The sequence below is a fragment of the Python bivittatus genome, unplaced genomic scaffold (assembly GCF_059951505.1).
Source record: "Python bivittatus isolate LINGU-HERP-01145 unplaced genomic scaffold, Pbiv_v1 ctg000190_np1212, whole genome shotgun sequence".
Lineage (NCBI taxonomy): Eukaryota > Metazoa > Chordata > Lepidosauria > Squamata > Pythonidae > Python > Python bivittatus.
In genome coordinates this window covers 19355548-19362149 of record NW_028277042.1, presented here as the reverse complement: position 1 = coordinate 19362149, position 6602 = coordinate 19355548, and positions in this window count along the sequence as shown.

The window sequence follows — 6602 nt, the reverse complement described above, 5'->3', positions numbered from 1 at the left end:
ACTGTTGTGTAATGTCCTCCTTTGACCATAATTAGGGCAAAGTGGTTAGAGTATTTGAAGGAGCTATTCCACATTACATGATTATTTTCTGCAAGTTTCAACCGATATAGAAAAATATCAGACTGAAAGAATATATGATAGATGCCATTCTGGTTCTGACTGTGCAAGTGGAAGACAAATCCGTGATTTGTTTTGAAAAGGTGTGACTGTGCGTTTATTTTAACCACTTGAAAGTTGGCTAAAGGTTGTCAAAAATGCTTGGGGACAAATCTCACTTTTTAAATCATTTCTTTAAACTGAAGGCAAATCTTTGTTTATTTTTAATTTATTCATAAGGTCACCGGAGAGCTGCCGTCCCAAAGAACCCCTGTCTAGAAATGCAGGCGGATACATCCATTTTTTAAAAAACAATACAGAGTTCAGGCGAAAAAGCCTGGGCTTTTGAAATCCTTTAAATGGAGGTATGCAAACAATCTTGGGGGAAAAAATGTGATATTAACCTTTTTATATAACTGTGCAGTCATATGAATGTTTACCTAACTCCCACAATATTAAATAGGTTTGATAGCCCTAAAAGTATGTCTAAGATTAGAATCTTATATGGCAGCTTTCTACATGTTGATTTCAATGAGACTTATTCCTGCAGAATTTGTAAGAGAGCAGTCTACAACTAAATCAAATAGGAATCATATCTATATTTACCTATTAATTATTATCTAAATACATATTTACTTACCTATACCAAAGTACCTCCCCCCCCTCCTTTTTTTCTTCTTAGTACTGTAGATCACATATACAAATTCCCACGTTTGGTATTTTGGTAATATCTTGACTTGATGATGTCAACTGCCTTGAGACCTCCCCAAATTATTCAGGTCAAAATTAATTATAACAAAGAAATTTGGTGGACTTTAAAAATATAATGAACCTCATTTATTAAAATGGCTGAAAAGCAATCATTCCAAAGTACGACATGTCTTCGGAAAGACATTTGCTGTGTCCAGTTGAGTATTCCTCTTAAGAAGAATAGGGAGAAAAGGGAGAACTTTGTCCTATCCCCTCTGCAAGGATAAGATTGCGTCACATTCAACTCTCTTCAGAATTGTCATTGAATGCCCACCTTAACTCAGAAATGGGTAGAGTTTAGGCTAAGAGAGCGTGGTTTCAAAGTCAACCAGTTCTTAGCATTTCAGCTGGGATATAAACCTGTGTCTTCCTGTTCCCAGTTCCATAGCTTAAACACTTCCCCACACAGCCGTCCCTTGCTTCCTAAGGAAAAAATGGAAAGGATACTCAGGTCTCTTCCATTGACCAGAGAAGGTGCTATAGATAATTTGCTGTCTACGTCTTTTTTAGACGGAATATGAACATGAGTAACAGTTGATGTGGGTCTAGGAAGTTGAAGAGCAGCATATTTAGGTTTTATTCTTTGGCCAGAAAATTTAGGAAGATTATATTGCTGTTTATATCCCACTGCCCAGGAATGGTCAGTCCAGCCAGGCCAGAGTAGACCTATGTGATAGCTTGTGACTCTTGACTCTAAAAACTGGCTAGAATCTTCTTTTGTGGACCCTACTAGACAGTGAGGAGAAATGTCTTTAATGTGCATTTGAACGCACACTTATTTAATCTTGCATTTCAAGCTCATACATGAGTTGAAAATTAGTCCTCCTTCAAAATGTATAATTCTTTGAATTTTGCAGAGCAGTTGAGCAACAGTAAATAAATAGACGTATCTATCTTAGGAAAAATTCTGATCATATATGTTCATTAACCTTACACAGGGGAAGACCTTCTATTGGGACAAATTATTTGCAAAACTGGTTGCACTATGCAAACATTCACGCCAAAGAGTGTGTCTGGAGAAAAGCACCGCCAAATACTTGCGTGGTTTACTCTGTGTAAAACTCTCAAGTTTGATGAACTGAATTTGGCAGATTCACAGCAAAGAGAAACTGGGGAGAAACTGCATTTGAAAGCTTCACCACCCTATCTCTCCCCATTCTATTCCTCCTGTCCGCTCCCTATCTCTTGCATGTTTGCCTTTGAAAGTTTGACAGCTCAGCCTGCTTCCATTTTAAATCCACCCAAGATGCTTGGGGAGACAAAACTGGGTCTGCAAAAAAAAAAAAAAGGTATTATTGTATAGACAGCAAATAAATACATAATTGTACAAATTGAACCTAAATGATAACAATGAATGAGCCCATCCTTCGGTTTATCTTAACCCTCCCTTCCTTTGTTCTTCTTTTTAAAGCAAGCAATAGAGTAGAAATTTGCAGCATCTGCTACGTTGGCGGAGTTTCCTCCCCCATCCCCAACCCGTACCCCCTGTCTGCTAGGAGACTTTCCTCTGTGACCATCAGCTTAAATTTTTTAGGCTATCCACCCCAACGACCAAATGCAGAGCATCATCCATTAAACGTTTGGCTGGGATAGTGGAATGGTTTCCAAGATAGCTCTGACACCCGGCTCGCACTTCTTAACTCCCTCATGTAGGAGGGAGAATGTTAAGAGGGGACAAGTGTCCCTCCCTCCACCGGCACATTTCAAGGGTGAGACATAGGGAGAGGCCTGGAGGGTCAACTCTGATCTGTGTTTCCAGTGGCGTTGGCATTCTGTTTGATCTGCTGCCATCCTCCAAACAAAACGGTCTTTGTAAGCTACATGGACCAGCAGCAGCCAACATTTCTTTAAGGCCCAGGTCTCTATATGAGGTTAGAACAGCAGTGTTAATCTCCTATCCAGTGTTTGGAGAGACCTCTCATCTCTGGGAGGGAGTGGAAAGCAGCCAAGTTGCAAGAAAACATTCTTTTAGGATAATGAAAAAAATTAAACCACTGCTACTTAATGGTGTTGACCTCCGAGACTCTGGCACGGTCTCTTGTTAGAAATCCGCACGCCCAGGACAGTCCTGGTTCCTAACCTGCCTTGCCACACATCCAGATTCAGCCCTGCAGAAATTCAACATTTTCTGCCCCGGAAGCTCAATGGTACACTTCAGTTTCACCAAACTGGAAAATAGTACCTTTGAAGGGATCTCTAGGCCCAAATCTACTTGCTCGGTTTGCGCACTTTATTGCAAAAGGCATCTGCGGTGATAGCAGAAGGGGACAACGTACCAGCGAAAATGAAGCATAGGGTGGGGAAACCTTTTGCCTAGGTTCATCTGTGTGTGTGTGTGTGTGTGTGTGTGTGTGTGTGTTGGGCAAAAGAATATATCAAATAAGGGCTGGCAAGGAGCATTGGAAATATCCAGCTGGGCCAACCCTCAAAGTCCATGAAACCATCTTTTCAATGGCCACCCTCAAGTTTTGAAGCAACAAAGGTCCTAGCAGCCTCGCCCAGTCTCCCCACCCCCACCCCAGGTTTGTGTAAGAATTAGGACATCTTTCTTTCCTTTTTGACCAAATCAGGTCTAATTTAGGGATATGCTACAATTTTCATGCCTCTCCTACCTCATAATGGGTAGAAACCACGTCACCGTTTTGCACCCGTTGTGGTAGAAACAGTGTTAGAGGGAGTGAAAAAGAGGCTGCAGGCCCATTTCTTCCCAAAAGGTTCAGGAGCTTAGTTGACTCCCCAATCTTGACAGCTGTGGGAAAGTCAAGAACATGCCTGCAATCTTCTACTCCATGGTAGAAAGAGAACTTCCTAGAGAAAAGTCCATTTTCCTCTATGTCTTTTCTGCCAGAGTTCAATTCTTTCCTCCCCCACAGAGCAGCTCACACACTGCACAGAGCCATAGCATGTTTAAACATGGTTTATTAAGTATACTGCTACTGGCAGTGTTCACACAAGCTTTGAGGGGAGGAGGAGGCAAAGATGCGATTGAGACAATAAGTGCTTTAGCTGCTGCTGTCAATTCTTAAAATTAGAACACCAGAAGCAGCAGGCAGAAACAATGGAGAAATTGAGAAACGATTGAGAAATAAACCGCTGGGGTAAGATGGTTCTTTAGGGGAGAGGTGATGATACTCCAAAATATGAATTCTGTGGACATGCAGGGAGAGTAGAAAAAAATGGCCTTTGGCTTTTATAGACCTTTTATTGAATACATTTTTCTTCCAGCAGAAGCTGGGAACTGGTTGTATGTATGGTCATGGGGCATGGGGATGGTTCTGTCATATGAAGTCACAGGGTATGGTCAACAAAGTCAAGAAGGTGACCACAATGGTATGACCAAGGCTCTGTCCATTTTTTATGTGCATCGCAACTGGCAGGATCTATCTCACGTTGCTGGTCCTGGTTATTAGAATCTGGATTTTATATTTGGACCAACCATTGCTGAATAGTCTTCAGAAGCTATCCCGCGTCTATGAAACTGCAGTAATCTAATACAGAGGTTGCCAGAACATGGATAATGGTCAGACCTTCAAGGGGGACCAGACCAGGAAACCAAAGTTATGAATGCTAATACTACTTTTATTATAAAGTTATAGTCACAAAATCTTGCAGGTCGGAATGCACTTCCCCCTCCCTCCCTTCATCTTCATGAGAACTTGGGAGGCTCCTGTCTGAGATATTTTCTCACATTACGTTTCTGCCCCGGACTCAGATTTCTTTTATCTAACTGTTGTCTTGTCTGTGGCTCTTTCTCCTGTTCCTCAGGTTTATTCCTTCTTCCCATCACATTAACACTGGCCAAGATATGCCACTGCTGAACCTTGTGGTTGTAGTTTAGTGTATTGTGTGAACCTGGATAGTGTGGCTTGGACACCATGGATGATGGCTTTATGCAGCCAGGTGTGGTTAACTGGTAGATTGTGATTAAAGATAACACACCTTATTGCATTGTGAATAAAAATCTAAAGAAAGACACTTTCTCTTGTCTCTCCCCCACCTCTCTCCCCTCCAAATGTAAACTGTATGCTCCAGGCAGCAGAGACCTACTGTGTGGGCTGCATCGTTTTGAAGGTGTCCTGAAAATTGCTGAATAAAATACATTGGACTACATTCTACACATGATAATTTTACTCAGGGGGAAAAAAATGGTGTTGAAATTAAAAGCTTGCAAATTCTCTTCTATTTGCAAAAGGAATTTGTAAATTTGTAAAAGGCATAATAGGAAAAGAGGGCCAAGCGGCTTCCTCCCACCCCCTGAACAGGATCCAGCTCTTCTCAAGGTGGAAGGGCAAATTAGCAGGTTTTCTGGAAATAAATGTGCAGCAAATTTGGAAAGTGGCAGAGATTTAACACCATCTGGCTGAGGCCGTTTTATATACCAGACCCACCACAGACTCGCTCAGTTTTTTCAATCACTTTTTTCTGTACCCCCAGTACATCTAAAACTTCAGAGTGGCATATTTCTTTCATCTCAAAATACACGTAAATCAAAACGCTTAAAAAAGCAGTTCCATCCATACCATCTTCCCAAGTCCCGGAGATTTTCAGAGCTAAGGTTAGCTAATGATTTTTAAAATTATTCTGTGCATATCATTTTGCTTATCCTCAGTCTCTGATTCTTTTTGATTTCTTGTGTTAAGGTATGCAGGGCATATATTACTTATATGCGTGCCAGTTGTTTCCAAATTCCATTTCCAAATTTCGTTTTGAAGTCTGCACCCAGATCTCTACCTCTCACCTCTCACCTCTGTCTCTATGATCTCTATCTCTCCATCCATCCACCCACCCATTACACACACAAACACAAACGATGCAAAACTCACAGACTTGACAAACCACAAGCCCAGATCGCACTTATATAAAGCAATTGCCTTTACACAACTTTGCAAAGAGAGATTTCTCCAGTCTCCTCATGCTTTGAGGTACAGTATTTGATAGTCCAATTCCTTGCAACCTCCCAAAAAATTAAAATGGATGTTTATTATTCCTAATAAAACATTTACGCATCCTACGTTTCTCAGTAAGAAGGGGGGACAGGGGTGGAGGGAGGCAGAATAATGAAAGAAGAAATTCTGGATGTAACATTTTAAAGACTGGATTGTTTTCAGTGCTACTTAATTTCCGCTTCAATTTATTTTTTTCCATTTGCAGCATAAATAAATAAACTGCATTTCCAAAAGATATTTTGATGCATGCAAGATCCACTTTCTGGTGGCTGCTCATTATTTTATAACCTTGGGCATATTAAAATATTGTTACAGGTAAATACAGGAACAAGTAGAATCAGTTTGTCTTGTTTGAAATGCAACTGAATAATTTCCTAGTGAAAACGTGCACATTCTTTTTTTTTTTAAGGCATTTTCCTAAGCAACTACCTCCTTCTTGCTGTTCTTTAAATATGCCTTATAATGAAATACAAAAGACAAATTGCTAAGTTTTCAAAAACTGTGTTTTAAATTTGAGGCATTTAATGCTGAGGCTTTCACATTACCCATCCCTGCAACATTATTCTTAAATATTCTTTAACTTGGCTGCAAAAGTTAAAGATGCAAAATTAGAATTCAGTTTCACAATATCTGAAATAGTAATGAAGCTTCTGGGAATCGGCGCTGTTATAGTTCTGTTAGAATATTTTAAGGATCTGGACCTAAAAATATAGATAGATAATATTGCTATTGGCAGAGAATTGGCAAAAATAAAAAAATAAAAAAAATCAGTGCACCAATAACTAGAGAAGAATTAAGAATTCTCTATTT